We start from the raw sequence: 18,672 nt of genomic DNA on the forward strand, positions 1-18,672 counted from the left end.
TGGTAAGCTATCAACAAAAAAATAACTACAGTTAGTTGCCCCCCCCAAAAGGTTCACTTGATCAATTGACAGCTCGTGCTAGCAGTTGCCAGGAACCTTTTTTTCTCTACCTGAAGAGACAGGTCGGGCGCACAAATATAGAGTCGGCTCGTTAGCTCATGTTGCTTGCTTGCTTGATTCCGCGTACTGGTTTGTTCCGGCTTTTCTCCTTTATCATTTTTTTAGTTTTCTTTTTTTGTATTGGTTTTATTCGTTTCTTTCATGGTTTTTACTAGTTTTTTCTTTCTTGTTTCCTTCGTTTTTCTTTCTTTCTCGGTTTTCACTAGTTTTTTTTGCATTTCTTTCTTTTGACATCAACTATTATTTCTTTTTTCACTAGGTTCTTTGTTTCTTTCATGGTTTTTACTAGTATTTTGTTTATTTCTTTTCTTGTTTATTTTTCTTTATTTCTTTCTCGGTTTTAAATAGTTTTTTATGTGAACTCTTACAGATAGACATTCAACATTTTCATATACATACGGAATATTCTTTCGTTAAAAAATTTCAAATACATAATCATGTTCTAATTTTTTATATAACTTTATGTTTAATATTTTCCGTACATGTCGTACATTTTTCATATACGCCAGGAACATTTTTTAATAAACTTTTCACATTTTCAAGTACATGAATAACATTATATAAAACTCATATTTTTACGTCTAATATTTCTATAAACATAGTACATTCTTTGTATATATGAGGAATATTTTTATATATGTGTCTAACATTTTCCAAGTACATGATTAAAAGTTTTGAAAACTTATATTAATTGATGTCTACTTTTTTCCATAAACATTGTACATTTTTTTTCTACATCAGCTTTTTTATATAAATTTTAAACATTTTTAAATTATACGATTACAAAAATTAAAACTTCTATTTGTTATGTCTACTTTTCCCATAAACTTTGTATTTTTGTATACATCAGGGACATTTTTTATATACATGTTTAACCTTTTAAAAATACATGATTAACATTTTCTTATATATATGTTTTGATGTTTATATTTTTCATACACACTATACAATTTTTGTATACATTAGAAACAATTTTCTATATGTGTTTAACATTTTTGTGCGATTAGACTTTTTCAACTTTTGCACTATATAAAGTGATATTTATAGCAGATATATTCAGAGTATTTCAAAATACAAGAAAAGGTAAAGCATGAATGATATATAAAAGTTGAAGTAAAAAAGCATTGAAGGCCTGTGGTCCGCATTGGGCCAGCCCAATCCACCGGCTACATTAAGCGAGACGTCCTACTGTCTCACGTCAAGCAAGACATAGAGAGCAACTAACAAAGGGGTACCACTTTGTGGGAGCCCCACAATGATCACTTTGGGTGGGTTGAGAGCGCATCACATGTCACATGTCGGGCGCTTACTTGGGATTTTATTGTTTTTATTTTCCTGTATGCGTTTGGGTGTTAGATGGGTATTTCATGTTTTTTCTAGGTTTTCAATTTTTGCCCAGTTTTCACTAGGTTTTAGATGTATGCGTTTTTTTGCTTCTGTGAGATACACATATTTGCTTATTGTGCAGGCTCAAGTTTTCTTCCACGAGAGGTTTAGTTGTGCCTCTCTAAAAGTAACAAAAAAAATACATTTTTTTGCTTCCATGAGAGGCACAATTTTGATTCTTGTGGAGGCACAGTTTTCCTTCCGCAAGAGGCACAATTGTTCCTCTCGAAAAGGAAAAAAACCCTTTTCTTTTTTTGTCTTCCACGAGAGGACTGCCTCTCGAAAAGGAGAAAATGTGTTATTTGCTTCTGGTGGAGGCTGCTTCCGTGAAAGGCACAACTGTGCCTCTTGGAAAGGAAAAAATGCGTTATTTTTCTTTCGCAAGAGGCATAGATTTGCTTCTCGTGGAGATACAAGTTTGCTTTCACGAGAGGTTTAGTTGTGCCTCTCGAAAAGAAAAAAAAAACATGTTTTTTTTTGCTTCCACGAGAGGCACATATTTGATTGTTGTGGAGGCACAGTTTAGCTTCCGCGAGAGGCACATATTTGCTTCTTGTGGAGGCACATATTTACTTTCGCGAGAGGCACCGTGGTCCCTCTCGAAAAGGAGAAAAACATTTTATTTGCTTCTCATGGAGGTTGCTTCCGCGAGAGGCACAACTATGCTTCTCGGAAAGAAAATATGTGTTATTTTTTTTCTACAAGAGGCATAGATTTACTCGTTGAGGCACATATTTGTTTCCTCGAGAGGCAATGCGGTGACTCTCGCAAAAGGGAAAAAGTGTGGGAAAAAAAATGCTTCCGACTCATTTTTTCTTCATCCGTTTTTCCCGTGAAAAAAGTTCGTCGAAACCTATTAACATGAGATTTAGTTTCAAAGATCTCGACACGAGAAATCCAATGATGAAAACTGTTTAGAATTTGGACGCACAATTTAAGATATTTTTTTGAATAAATGAATCTGTGTAAAATATAAAAAAAAACTCTTAGTTTGCAACAATGACGCACATGCAATGCGTTACTTAGAAGGTGAAGTGACCTTTACAAGGGCACGCTTTAATTAAATTTACGGAGACATAGGGTGCGATGCAGCCTACTCGCATGTATGTTCATGACCGCAAGAGCGCGTGCAAGACCAAGTCTTCTATGCCGCCAGCACATTCGGTTTCACGATTTTGTGGGACAACTAACTCTATAATGGCTCAGAGAGCGTTGCATTTTACCCCTGGGCATTTTCTGTAACACAAAAATTATTACTTCCTCCGATTCATATTGATTGTCGTTCAAATAGATGTATCTAGCGCTGAAATACGTCTATATAATTAATTTTAGCGACAACTAATATGGATCTGTGGGAGTCCTAAATGTGTTCAAAAAGCCAGAAAAAGAATTTTTCATAGATGTTGTGGCCTAAAGTGTATAGGCGTAAATATTTTTATAACAATGACAATTTACAACCTACAACAAAAAAAATCTCTGTTTATAGAAAAAGTCATTTTTATCCAAACAAACACAAATATTATCCATTTATGATATCTTACATTTTACAGGAATTTTGGGATTTATTAACTAGGCGCCATCCGGATGCAGTAAAAGAAACATCAGCCGCCTTTTCAACCGGCCGCATGATCTGGACGCTCCTAGTTGTTGGATGAAGTCAACGCAAACAACATGGTTCTCTCTTCTTTCTTCTGCGCTCGAAGCTCGCAGCAGAGCCGCTGGGTTGCAGCACTGCCGCCTTGTTCGTCGGCACCGGGCTTTGGAACGGGCACTCGTAGCACGCGCTCCCTCACAGTGTGAGCAGCCTCCATCGACGGGATGCTCGCAGCAAACAATGGTGTTGCGGCATCGACGACGAGCTCAGAAAGCACCGGCGAGATGGCTTGCAGAAGCATGCGCGTGGACGACTACCGACTATACTAGTTTGCAGCACCGCCGGCGGTATGGCAGCATCTGGCCAACGATGATGTTGCAACACCGGTGACGAGGCTGGTCTGCAGCATCACCGGCGGCGTGGCAGCATCTGCCAGTACCGATCGCCACCGCCCTTGCAGCACCCATGGCGTCGCACCACCGGCGTGCTCGCAGTAAGGTGGTATTGCAGCGCCGACGGGGAGCTCTGAAGGGCTGGCAACACGAGCGGCCGCTTGCAGCACCCCCTCCCCCCATCTTGCAAGACGATGCCTCCTCGCTGAACTCGCAGCACCTGTCGGACTTCGCAGCTCCCACTCAGCTTGAAGCATCACCGGTGGCCCATGGTGCTAGATCCACGAAACATGGAAAAAAGGGAAGCAGGGAGGAAGGTGGAGCTCGTAGCACCCACATGGCCAACTCCATGCAGCCTGTGGAGCCTCCCAGGATTGCAACAGCAAGATCTGCCGGCGGCGGCCGCCGCCGTCCTCGTCTAATACTCTAATTTGATTGGGCCTGTCGTTGACTCGATTGGGAAGGCTGAGAGCGACGCTGGGATGAAAATTGGGGGGAGTGGTCGAGATAAGGATGAGGAAGATGGACGCGTGCGCGGGCCCATGAGGCGCGTATCAATGCACAGGAAGCTGTTGGCGTGGCTGTGTCTACAGCGGCCCTGAATCTAATCAGTTTCCACGGTGCGATGGGGGCACGATCGGATGGCGTGCGACGCGGACGCTGCCGCGACTGCGTGCATCCGGATGAAACGAAGTGTTTCCCATTTATTAATTAGATATATGGCATGGTTTTGTCCTTCTTAAAACAAGCCTAGAGACGGGTAAAGGGCTACCACACACGGGTGATAGCTTTTTTTTTGAGACAAACAACGCCCTTTATTTAAGTAGAAATGTTGGTAGGAATACAAAGGCTAACATTTGCCTCGAGGAGCCAAAGATGGCGCCTATAGGATGTAAAGTAGTCGCATATCTAGCTATGTGATGTGCCTCCTTATTACATCTGCGCTGTTCGTGGCTAAATTCACTAGCCTGAAACTGTGTATGTCGGGTTTGAATCTCCTTCAGAACCATACAGTAGCTTCCCATCTGGATGGGTGCATGAAGATCATTGATGATTGTCAGACAGTCTGAAGCTATCTTAATTAAGCTTGCGTAAACCGAGATCGTCAGCAAGAACCAGGGCTTCTCGGCATGCATAGGCCTCGAGAGTGGCCGGGTCCGTCACTCCTTCAAAACTACCGCTGAAGCCCCCTAGAAAAGCCCTTGGTCATTGATGTCTACTATACAACATTCTTCTTGTAGACGTTGTCGGGCGTCCAAGTGCAGAGATTTGTAGGACAGTAGCAAATTTCCCTCAAGTGGATGACCTAAGATTTATCAATCCGTAGGAGGCGTAGGATGAAGATGATCTCTCTCAAGCAACCCTGCAACCAAATAACAAAGAGTCTCTTGTGTCCCCAACACACCCAATACAATGGTAAATTGTATAGGTGCACTAATTCAACGAAGAGATGGTGATACAAGTGCAATATGGATGGTAGATAAAGGTTTTTGTAATCTGAAATTATAAAAACAGCACGGTAACTAATGATAAAAGTGAGCGTAAACGGTATTGCAATGGTAGGAAACAAGGCCTAGGATTCATACTTTCACTAGTGCAAATTCTCTTAACAATAATAACATAATTGAATCATATAACTATTCCTCAACATGCAACAAAGAGTTACTCCAAAGCCACTAATAGCGGAGAACAAATGAAGAGATTATGGTAGGTACGAAACCACCTCAAAGTTATCCTTTCTGTTCTATCTATTCAAGAGTCCGTAGTAAAATAACATGAAGCTATTCTTTCCGTTCAATCTATCATAGAGTTCATACTAGAATAACACCTTAAGACACAAATCGACCAAAACCCTAATGTCACCTAGATACTCCATTGTCACCTCAAGTATCCGTGGACATGATTATACGATATGCATCACACAATCTTAGATTCATCTATTCAACCAACATAAAGTACTTGAAAGAGTGCCCCAAAATTTCTATCGAAGAGTCAAGACAAAAACGTGTGCCAACCCTTATGCATAGGTTCATAGGCAGAACCCGCAAGTTGATCACCAAAACATACATCAAGTGGATCACGTGATATCCCATTGTCACCATAGATAAGCACGGCAAGACATACATCAAGTGTTCTCAAATCCTTAAAGACTCAATCTGATAAGATAACTTCAAGAGGAAAACTCAATTCATCACAAAAGAGTAGAGGGGGAGAAACATCATAAGATCCAACTATAATAGCAAAGCTCGCGATACATCAAGATCGTGCCATAAAGAGAACACGAGAGAGAGAGAGAGAGAGAGAGAGATTAAACACATAGCTACTGGTACATACAATCAGCCCCGAGGGTGAACTACTCCCTCCTCGTCATGGAGAGCGCCGGGATGATGAAGATGGCCATCGGTGAGGGATCCCCCTCCGGCAGGGTGCCGGAACAGGCTCCCGAGAGGGGTTTGGTGGCTACAGAGGCTTGCGATGGCGGAACTCCCGATCTATTATTCGCTTCGATGTTTTTAGGGTATATGGAAATATATATAGGCGAAAGAAGTCGGTCAGAGAAGCCTCGAGGGGCCCACGAGACAGGGGGCGCGCCCAGTAGAGGGGGGGCGCCCCCCACCCTCGTGGCCACCTCGAAGCTTCCTTGACTTCAACTCCAAGTCTCCTAGATCGCTTCCGTTTCAAAAATAACACTCCCGAAGGTTTCATTCCATTTGGACTCCGTTTGATATACCTTTTCTTCGAAACACTGAAATCGGCAAGAAAACAACAATATGGGCTGGGCCTCCGGTTAATAGGTTAGTCCCAAAAATAATATAAAAGCGTATAATAAAGCCCATAAACATCCAAAACAGATAATAAAATAGGATGAATGCTTCATAAATTATAGATACGTTGGAGACGTATCAGTCATCTTGGCGAATAACACCAACGGCACCCTTGTTTGCCGATTTGGACACCGCCCCATCTGCGTTAATCTTGGTTGTTCCTACCGGAGGTGGGATCCAACGATCAAGTCTATTCACCCCAGCAAAAGGTGCAGCCGTTGGTTTGCTTGTAGCCAACATATTCAGGTCCTCTATATATCTCTGTATGAACATATGGGTGGATAAAGGACTCTGAAATTCTTGCTCATGTATGGCCTTCCGCCTGACCCACCATATGGCCCAAAGTGTTACAAGAACTTGCACGAACTATTCACTTCCAAGAGAGTTGCTCAGGCCAAACAACCATAATTTAGCATCAGTGGTTTCATCAGCAATCAGAGGTATGGGGGTGTCATCATCTCGAAGTGCCCATACAGATTTTGCCATGTCGCAGTCTAACAGGGCAGGTCTCCAAGAGTCTGTCCCTGCTTGGCATATAACACACGTCGCTGTGGTCGCCATATTTCGTCGAGCTCGTTCCTGTCTTGTAGGGAGAGACGACCGTGCTAACCACCAAGCAAATGTCCTCAGTTTAGGAGCTACCTTGACAGGTCACAACTTCCTCCAATTATTCTCCTCTTGCTTTTTTATCTGAAGCTTCTGTTTCCCCTTTTAACCATGCCTCTCGCCTTTTCTTTGTCTCGATAAAAAGTCTGTACACGGAACGAATAGTGAAAGCTCCAGATTTTTCATAGTTCCATGCCCAAAAATCCTGCTGAGGAACATGCGATATTGGAATCTGTCGGATCACCTCTATGTCTTTTGGCAGGAAGTTGGCATGCAAAGCTTGCAGGTTCCACGTCCTGGTGGCCGTGCACATCAGTTCAGAAACAGACTCCGGCGGGTCCGCAGCCGTACAACAGATTGGCCTCATGTTGTAATCACGTGGGAGCCAATTCTCATTCCACATATTTGTACTTGTCCCATCTCCTATTCGCTTGATCAATCCCATCTTCAGCATGTCCGGTCCTTCACAGATCGAGCGCCAAATCTGAGATGGGTTTACGCCCACATCTGCTGATAAAACATCCCCGTCTGGAAAATTCATTGCCTTGAGGATGCGTGCACTCAACGTGTTTGGGTCTTGAATCAAGCGCCATGCCTGTCGTGCGAGAAGTGCAAGATTGAAGATCTCCGTGTCTCGGAATCCAAGACCTCCCTTGTACTTAGGCATCGTCATGTCATCCCATGCTACCCAGGCAGTCTTCCGCTCGCCCGCTTTGCTTCCCCACCAAAATTTCCAAACAAGTGAGGTTCTGTGTTGGCATAAACCCCTTGGTAGCTTAAACAAGGCCATAGAATAGGTCGGTATTATTCCGCAAAAAAAAAAAAGAATAGGTCGGTATCGCTTGAAGCACGGACTTGATCAAAATTTCCTTTCCACTTCTTGTAAGGCACTTTTCAATCCACCCTTGTACATTTTTCCAAATGCGATCTTTCAAATAGGAAAATGCCCCATTCTTGGACCGGCCAAAACCAGATGGTAAGCCCGCTCATTCAATGACTCTGCTCTGGACGTTAAGCGTGTTCTTTACTGCTACCTTGGTCACCTCCGGACATCTTTTCCCAAAAAATATGGACGACTTATCCGCATTTATTTGCTGCCCCGACGCCTGGCAATATGAGGTCAAGATGTCTCTCAGAATAGTGACCTGCTCCACCCACATGGCCAACTCCATGCAGCCTGTGGAGACTCCCAGGATTGCAACAGCAAGATCTGCCGGTGGCGGCCGCCGCCATCCTCGTCTAATACTCTAATTTGATTGGGCCTGGCGTTGACTCGATTGGGAAGGCTGAGAGCGACACTGGGTTGAAAATTGGGGGGAGTGGTCGAGATAAGGATGAGGAAGACGCGTGCGCGGGCCCACGAGACGCGTATCAATGCACATGAAGCTTTTGACGTGGCTGTGTCTACAACGGCCCTGAATCTAATCAGTTTCCACAGTGCGATGGGGGCACGATCGGACGGCGTGCGACACGGACGCTGCCACGACTGCATGCATCCAGATGAAACGAAGCGTTTCCCATTTATTAATTAGATATATGGCATGGTTTTGTCCTTCTTAAAACAAGCCTAGAGACGGGTAAAGGGCTACCACACACGGCGATAGCTTAGGGGTTTATACACCGCTCCTGGCGCGTTAGGCCGCTGCCGCCAACACGAGCGTGCATTGGGCTTGCCCATCGAGCGACAACGCCCAGCGATTTGAGCAAGCACTCTGAGGGAATGTTCATAAAATTACAAACTGTTCCATCGTTCCAAAAAATGTTCACATATTATTAATATTTTGAGAAACACACATAAAAGCCATAAGCTCTCTCACCTCATGTAGTAGCGACCACATAAGGATTACACTAAATTATAGACAACCATATGTCTTAATTTTCTTCATGTGGATCCCCTCCAGACGCTCGGCAGAAAACCTGCAAAATTTTGTGATATTTGTCCTATTAAACACACAATCATTCCGCCAGTTTCAAATAGTCCAAAGTAATGTAAAAACTCTCAAGCGAATTTATGCCGCTGTATTAGGCTCTACTCCACCTAACCAGTTACCGAAAAGATTAGAGATACTATTAGGTGAAGTTACGTTAAAGCACACATGTATTGTTCTCCGTAATAACTTGGCTAATGGGCATGTAAAAATTAGTATTGAACCGCCACTAGTAGAAAACAGGGCATTTGTCCTGGTTCGTAAGGGCCCCCCTTTAGTCCCGGTTCAAACATGAACCGGGACAAATGGTCCTCCACGTGGCCGGTTCGCCAAGCCCAGGTAGGGGGGCCTTTGGTTCCGGTTGGTGGCACCAACCGGGACCAAAAGGCATCCACGCGTCAGCATTCCAGTGGCTGGGATTTTTGTTTTTTTTTTTGAAAGGAGGGGGGGTTGGGGGTTTGGGGGGTTAATTTAGGTGTTTCATATATTGTGTTAGCTAGCTAATTAATAGAGAGAAGTGTCCTCTTTTATGTCCGTGCTTGGTCGACGCTACGTACTATATACATAAGTGATCGAGAGAACCATTGAGTACAGAAGTTCGTCATGCATAGCGAGAGAAGTGATCGATCGACCTCTCCTTCTCCGAGAGATTGGTCGAACAACAAGTTTTCGTATCATGTATCCGATGCTACTGGCTACATACATGTACAATATGTATAAGATCTCTTAATTACAATCTCCTAGCAATTGAAATCAACTTCCACATGGTATTCTCCGGCTTTATTGATGACGTGGTCAAGAAAGAATCCCGCCAATTCCTCTTGAATTGCTTTCATGCGATCTGGTTTTAGGAGTTCATTCCGCATCTGCCACGTCTAATTTGAAGAAGGGAGTTAATTAATACATATATATGAATGAAACTCAACAGAAATGATGGTGTAATAAAATGAAATTGTGAATATTATTGCTTACGCACTTCATATTGTCTTTGAGAGTAGCCCCGCTTGTATTTCAAAGTCGCGTTGTGGATGAACTCGCACACGTAGTATCCACAAAAATCATTCCCTTGTTCCTGCCACAAGCACTTTACGAGAAATAGAGGTCAATCAAACTGATAATGAAGCATTATAAATGGCATTGATGAAAGTATAGCTATAGAATCAACGGGAGATGCACGCAACTAGCTAGCCAGTAGTACTTACTTTCGGGTATGTATATCGTAGCTCCTTCGGCAGTCCTGGAGCTTCTGCGGTGAACTGTTTCCAAACCCTGCAAGACAAAGAAAATAATAATTATTACTTGAGATATCAGGAGATGAACAAAAAGTTGCCGATATGGTGCGATAATGATTGATTGAACTTACTTGTTGAGCAATTCAGTCATGTCCGCATAGGTTTCAGGATCTTTCCGTCTCGAGTCTAAGACGGTTACTAGTCCCCGCTCAAGCTTAATCTCCAGAAAAACATAGTGGTACCTGCGCACGCATGCATAACTCATCAATTACATTACTATAACCTCGCTCGAGTAATAAGGGAAACCGAATATGCACACGACAGTAACACTCACTTGCCATTGTAAGAAAAGAGTATGGTCTCTTTGTTTTGATTTTTGATCAACGATCGTAGCAAGTTGTCCTCGGCCTCTTTGACGTCCTTTTTAACTAGAAATTCATCTATGATATTTGTGTTAATGAACCCAATATCATAAATTTCTTGTTTTTTGCACTCGACGATCTTCAATCTGCATAATATATTGAGGATAATTAATTATAAATACATGCAATGAAAGAGCCGAGCTATATAGAGAGACTTAATGACAGAAATAGTACTTATAGACAGTAGCAAAAGACCATTAGTTTATCGAGGGCCTTTTGATTGAAGAACGCGAAGAACTCATCAAATGGAACAGTCAATAGATCAGTTGCAACGAGGTCGTGCTCCTCTTTAATATTCAGATACAAAGCATTCGTCCCCCCAGACTCTCTGCATGTTTTCATATATCAAAATCTTCGCATCATTGTTGTCAGAGATTTTTCATCTTTGACGAGAGGCTTCCCATACTCGTATCTGTGTTCGTCCGCCTCCAAGAAATCAGGAAGTTGATCGTCAGGCATGTAATCTTCAAGATTGCCATAACCGGCCACCGTTCCCGGAGCATTAGCGACGATGTTGCCGCTAGACACATTGAGCGGGGGGCACGATTGGTTTGCTTGTTTGCCGAGCTGGTCATTTTTTTCGCAGTTGCTCGTTCTCTTGACCTTAGATGTCTGACAGTACTTCCCGACCGCTCCGCTTGGAGATATGTCTGTTCAGTAATGCACTCATAGTTGGTTCTCGGCGGAGACTTTGCCGGTTTCCTCAGGGCATCGAGAGTGCGCTTTGCTTTCACTGGATCTACCTTCTCCTCTGGAGGTGGATGTCTCTTTGCTTTCACCCCTTCAAAGAACTCCTTCACGTGGGTCCGCACGATCGTATCGTTTCCTCCTCGGTCCTCTCGTATGGTAACTTCTCTAGAGGCTTGAGAGGTGGACCGTATCTGTATTGTCTCCTGCCTCTGGTTGTGCTGCTAGACGCCAGAGCAGACGGAACAGCTGCGACGTCTGTCTTCTTTCGTGCTTGCTTACGAGGCGGAGGAGAAGGAGTACGACGCGCCGGAGCAACCGGCGCGGCGGCTGGTCTCTTCCGCCCTTGCTGGCGAGGCGGAGAAGGAGGAGGCTACTGGCTGCTCGGGAGCGCCGGCGCAGGCGGAGAAGGAGGCGGAGTGCCACCACGCGCCGAAGAAGGAGGCAGAGTGCCGCCATGCGTGCCTTGATCGTCACTCGCCGGAGGAGGAGGCGGTGGAGGAGGCGGAGTGCCCTGACTCGCCGGAGGAGGAGGAGGAGGCGGCGGAGGAGGCGGAGTGCCCTGACTCGCTGGAGGAGGAGGAGGAGGCGGAGGCGTCCAGTTCGGAAGGTTGATGAGCTCCTTCCGCCATAGGCATGGAGCCTTCAGAGCAGAACCCAGCCTAGTCTCCCCTTCACTGGTAGGGTGGTCAAGCAGGAGGTCCTCAAATCCCTCCGTTATTTCATCCACCATCACCCTATCATATCCTTCTGGAATCGGCCGGCAGTGATAAGTTGCTCCGAGTCCTTCTAGAATCTTTGCAATTGGGGTACAATCCTTTTTTGTGGTCCTCTAACATGCGATCGAACTTCAGCTTCTCCTTTTGACTTTCGCATTGCGTCCTTGCATCGACAATGGCCCGGAGGAGATCATCATCATCGGGCACATCGTCTGGTTCCTCTTGATCTTCAGCAGCTTCGCCTGTTGCAGCATCATCGTGCATATCGTCTGGTTCCTCTTGATCTTCAGTAGCATCACCGTATTCAGGGGGCACATAGTTGTCATCGTACTTTTCTTCTTTGCCGTCTTCCATCATAACCCCTATTTCTCCGTGCCTCGTCCAAACATTATAGTGTGGCATGAAACCCTTGTAAAGCAGGTGGGTGTGAAGGATTTTCCGGTCAGAGTAAGACTTCGTATTCCCACATATAGGGCATGGACAACACATAAAACCATTCTGCTTGTTTGCCTCAGCCACTTCGAGAAAATCATGCACGCTCTTAATGTACTCGGAGGTGTGTCTTGAACCGTACATCCATTGCCGGTTCATCTGTGTGCATTATATATAATTAAGTGTGTCAAAAATCATTACAGAACATCATGAATAGATAATTAAGTGACCAAATTAATAGAAGTTCATCATCACATTAAAACCAAAGTACATACATAATTCTCATCTAACAACATAAAGCTCTGCAGAGCATCTAAATTAATTAAACCATACATTGAAACTATGTAAAACATTTCAATGCGAAAACAAATGCGATCATAATCGCAACCAATGTAACAACTGATCCAACGACATAATGATACCAAGCCTTGGTATGAATGGCATATTTTCTAATCTTTCTAATCTTCAAGCGCATTGCATCCATCTTGATCTTATGATCATCGACGACATCCGCAACATGCAACTCCAATATCATCTTCTCCTCCTCAATTTTTCTAATTTTTTCCTTCAAGAAATTGTTTTCTTCTTCAACTAAATTTAACCTCTCGACAATAGGGTCGGTTGGAAATTCCGGTTCAACAACCTCCTAGATAAATAAAATCTATGTCACGTTGGTCGGCATAATTGTCATAAACAATAGATGAACCAATAGTTATGAAAAGATAATATATACCACATCCGAATCATAGATAGGACGAGGGCCGACGGGGGCGGATACCAAAACCATCGCACTATATAAGATGCAATAATAAAAGTAAAAAAATTATACAAGTATCTATATAAACATACAAGTAAGAATTTTTTTCCTTTCAGAAAGAAGATAAGAACAAGAGGCTCACCATGGTGGTGCCAGCGACGAGATCGGCGCGGGCGATCGACGGCGGTGAAGACGGGGACGGAACGTGACGGACCGCTAAACCTCGACAAATATTGAGGAAAATGGAGCTTGGAGGTCGAGCTTGAAGAGGAGAAAGCTTAAGTAGTGTGGCTCGGGCATTCCATCAAACACCTCGTGTGCATAGGAGGTGATGTAGAGCACCACAAAGCTCTCTCCTCGCCGGCCATGAAAAACAGAGCAGTGGGAGTGCTCTGCTCGTGGGCGAGGGGTATATATAGGCAATTAATTGGTCCCGGTTCGTGGCAAGAACCGGGACTAAAGGGCAACCTTTGGTCCCGGTTCAGGCCAACAACCGGGACCAATGGTGGTGGGCCAGGAGCGAGGCACATTGGTCCCGGTTCGTCCCACCAACCGGGACCAAAAGGTTCAGACGAACCGGGACCAATGGCCCACGTGGCCCGGCCGGCCCCTGGGGCTCACGAACCGGGTCCAATGCCCCCATTGGTCCCGGTTCTGGATTAAACCGGGACTAATGGGCTGACCTGGCCTGGACCATTGCCTCCTTTTCTACTAGTGCGCTTCATTGTGGTCGAAAAAAAAGATGCAGTTTACTCTCATCACCTATGTTTTGTCAAATTGTACTTTGTTAGTCACTTCCTTGTGCACAAAACACATAAAATCTTTATCTTTGAAGGCATATTTGTTTCCAGATACGGATATACCGGGAAATTGGTCCAGCATTTATCAAGTCCACGTACATAGGTTTAAAGAAAAACACGCCTGAAACAGAAAGAGTCAATAAAAAATACATCTGGCTCATTAGGCAAGTTCACCTCCATCAACCTGCAACAAAATTGTGGCACCTCGGTTCAGAGCAACCGGTTTAACTTGCATTGCCAGCCCAGAGATCTAGTCTTCTGGCAACACACAACAACTTGATACAGAAAACAACTGTTTTATTGATGCTAGCGGAAACATAGGTTCGATATTGCATCAAGTAGCGAGGCCAAGCGGTACACACGGGGCAGCTGAACAGTATGTACATTATTTAATGAACATGAAGGGGTCTCGATCACGACAACTACGTGCAGCGGAACGACGACGAAGTGGAACTCCATAGCACAGGGACACCGATGTGGACACGATCTAGACACGGGAAGCACTCCGATCCGGTAAGACTTTCCTGAAATCTGGCATGACATGCCAGGTCAGTATATTGAATGTATTTGCAAGCTCACAACAAGTAAAAGCATAATGGCAATCAATAATATGACAATTAAGAAGGTTAAATGCAATGCGTCAACATACTACTCATGCAGTGAACATGCTCGTGCACCGAGTCCCTCGGACTCACTTACCAAATGGGTTACCTCGTAACCGACATCATCACAACGGTGATCACTCCCGGATCACAAACAATATCAACTTCATCAATACGGTGATCACTATCGGATCACAAACGAAACCAATTCTTTGGTTTACACAACAACGACCATCTCAAGGTCTCAACGATCTCATCACATAACTAGTGCAACAGTGTATCTTTAGTGTGCAAGATTAGCTTATTTATGTTGGCCCATGGTGTGACCTACTTATGAGCTGTGTCCGTAACCGGGGACACGGCTATCGGTAGATTTAATAAACACTCTACAGAGGTTAGTACACTGTACCCACACCACGGAACCCATGGCCTCACACTCCCATTCGGGTGGACCAACGACATTCCGACAGAAACCTCCCATTGCCATGATACTCTCTCGACCACTCCGAGCAAGTCCCCTCTGGGCTAAGTCATGGGTGGCCCCGATGCCTACCAAAGACATCCAACGGACACCGTCGTGGCAAAACAAATCAATGGTCCCAAGCAGGGACAAGGTACCATAACAACAACGGGCACACAAGGTTATGTCTGCTTACCAGGCCAGTGTACCGCATGCCCATAACCTTCCCTCGCTGGAGGCACTGACCAGAGGCATGACAACGGACCGAATAAAGGCCTTTCCATAGAGGCAGATGTGGTTGCACTGGGAAGCTTGATTCAGTGGCACCATGACCCGATCAACATTATGTCCAAGTTGAATATATCATCAGGTTTAACTTGAAATGGAAGAACTTCGAGTCATAGTATGCCATGAAAATGCAACTATCTGACATGCACTATATCCACATAACACTAAGTAAACAGATCAACATCATAGAATCATTCTACTTGCACTACTAATCACTTTAAATCACTGGTTTCAACTTCACTAGGTTTTTATCTCATCATTTTTAGTTATGCCTTTAACATATTAAAATCAATAACTCATATATGAAAAATGATATCGATCATAACCAATGCATAGCCATACTACCAAAAATACTTCTACTGCCTCATACTAGTCCATGCATTCAAACACTATTGTAAACTAAGCACTTCAATCATGAACAAGTAAACTAGCATAAACATTATCCATTTAAATGATTAAATGCATGAAATAACTCATATTCAAGTTGGAAAAACATAAATATTGAAATGACACCATGCAAATATTTGTGTGGCTTGCCTAGCACAAAGGAGGGTCAGACTCCTCCTGGTTTCCTTCTAGGGAAGCTTCTCCTTCTAAAAATAAATAAAACAACAAAAATAAAACATCAACACTTCTGAAATTCACCAGAAATTCTAGACAATAGAGAAAAATCTCAAATTTTGTGTGCTGCTAGAGAATTCCAAGGCAAACACAATGCAAAAAGAATCAATTCATTTGGACTTATGGTTAAAATTTATGGCCGGTCAAAGTTTCTTGTCAAAATTTGAATTAAATTCAAATAAAAAGAAAACAGGGGGGTGACGTCGAAGACGTAACCAGCGGGGCACCACCACTCATACCGCTTCGGGCGTGGCTGAGAGGCTGACAGTGGGCTCGCGCGATCAGGTTTAGAGAGAGAGAGGGAAACAGAGGAGGGGTGGCGATGCACCGGCGTTTCTCCGACGAGGAGAGGCCGACCGCCGATCAGAGAGGGAGGAATGGATGCGCAAGACCACGCCGAGTCTACACGTACCTGAAACACGACGAGAGGTGGCTGGAGTTGCTCGGAATCTTTGTCTCCGGCGGCGGCTGGGGTCGGGGTTCGTCGGATAGGAAGAAGACGGCGAGCTGAAGCGACTCCAGGGGCTTCAGCGGGGTCGCCTAGCTCCATTGGGTCAACGCGCCAGAGTGGTCAGTTGAGCTCGAGAGGCTCTGGAGGGGTGGGAGGCAATAGAGGGGATTATCGGAAAACTCCGGTCAGGAATGGCGGCCAGAGGCCTGCCCGGCCGGGCTGCGACTATCTACGGTGTCCTGGTGGTTGTGTGCGTGTGCTGCGATGCTTTGGGAGGCCGGGGAGGGGCTGTATTTATAGGCGAGGGAGGAGGGGGACTCAGGCTCCGTCGGAGTTCCCTGGAGACGGTGCCCGGCGACGAGAAGTTTCAGTGAGAGGGGGAGAAGAAGACATGGCTCACGTGGCCACTGCGGGCGAGCGGAGACGAGCACATGGCTCGGGTGGCAACGAGAACAGGGGCACGGGCGCACTGTACACTTGGGCACGAGCGTCGGGGGGAAGTTAAGGGCGTCGAGACGATGATGGTGGCGAGGTTTGGCAAGGTGCGGCAAGCGGGGAAGCGAGCACGCGTGCTACAGAGTCCGCGGCGGGATCCAGAGCGCGTCGATTAGCAACCTGGCATCGTGCACACGCATGGTCACCACATGAACTTTGGCATAGTGCCACGCCGCGCATTAAAATCATGTCTGGCGTGTAGTCCTTGATGGTTTGGGTTGATCCAAGGTCTTGAGTTGATCACAGGTCAACTGTGCGTGATTCTAGCATCTTGGCAAGTTTCTGGACAGAAGCTTGTGAGGGTAAATGGGAGAAATCTAGAAGGAGTTTAGGGATGATCTTTGGAGGTTAAGAGTTTCTTAGGAGGGTAATGAAGCCCTAAAAATTTCAGCTTCATTGGTTCAAGGAAAAATAAACTTCCTTTGTAAAGTGCATTTTCTGGTCAGAATAGAAAAGATTTTCTGTAGCAAAAATATTTCAAATAACTATGAAATATTTTTGCACAGGGAGGTGTGCCAAGGTACAAAGAATATTCAGGAATTTTCTCAGATTTTTGTGGGTAAGAAAAATGAGGGTTGTTTTGGAGCATATGTGACTGAAGTGGTTTTCAGAGAAGAAATGGATATTTTTCATTTATGAAAAATATTCCTATGGCCATTTTGGGATATACCAGAGAGGAAATGATGTGTTAGAGAGAGAGAGGTGAGTCACTTGGGTGAAAATCAAGGACATGCCCAAGTGATTAAGTCCAACTGAGTTGATTCAAAGCTCCAAATTCAAATCAAATGGCAATGAAATCCAGAAAAAGAAAAAAAGAAGAAAAAACCAGGATGTCACAAACATGCAGCCACTGTCACACCTTTCCCCAACCAGCGCACACCTGAACTGTATATTTAGGAGAACCGAACCTAATATTATACTAAAAAAATGCATCATTATGTTGTACAATATTATAAAGCGTTGGATATTGTAAGGCTAGAGGCTTCTCTTCAGCCAAGTATCCTCGCGGAATCTAGTTGTGCGCTCATTGCCAATAATAAATTTACCCATATTAAAGAAGGCGACCTTAGTTCTTATCAAGCCCTTCCAAAAGGGTAAATAATTCGGCTATATCGTTACTTGCGCTAAAGTCTTGGAGTGTAGATATTTTTTATGGAATAACTGTATCCGCACCCCTCTTCCTTAGAGGGTAACCGATATAACCATTTGCTAAACAGACATTTATTTTTAACCTCTAAATTCTCAATGCCCAAACCCTCTTGGTCTTTTGGCCTACACAATATGTCCCACTTAGCTATCTTGTATTTTGTTTTATTCTCATCACTTTGCCAAAAGAACCACGATTATAAAAGTACAATCTTTTTCGTACCCCGTCGGGTATTTGAAAGAAAGAGAGCATGAACATCAGCCTACCCGTAAGCACACTCAAAAAAATATGGGCCTAACCCCATCAGACATAAGCGCATCCAAAGCAGAACAATACAAAGCAGAACAATTCATTTTTATAGAAATTCATTTACAAACCAAACAATTATTCAAAGAGACACAACACCAGCCTCATATTTCTCACTTTTGCCATATCATACTCAATGAAAAGTTTAGTATCACGAGCATATTATAGAATAGAGACACCCCCATCCACGAGAACTAGAAAAAGGGACCTCATGCCACTTTGTTCATTATACATGCATGATATGTGAAGCATCACATATAGATCTTTGTTGTCCTACTTCACATAAATATGTTTTACATCCACGTCTAAACGCGGGAAACATGCATAGAATGCTTAATTCATTAGGTATCTTGTGATGCTACCGCCTGTGCCCTCATCAGTACCCTCTCGTACCTTGTGTTG

Source organism: Triticum dicoccoides, chromosome 7B (genome assembly GCF_002162155.2).
Source record: "Triticum dicoccoides isolate Atlit2015 ecotype Zavitan chromosome 7B, WEW_v2.0, whole genome shotgun sequence".
Lineage (NCBI taxonomy): Eukaryota > Viridiplantae > Streptophyta > Magnoliopsida > Poales > Poaceae > Triticum > Triticum dicoccoides.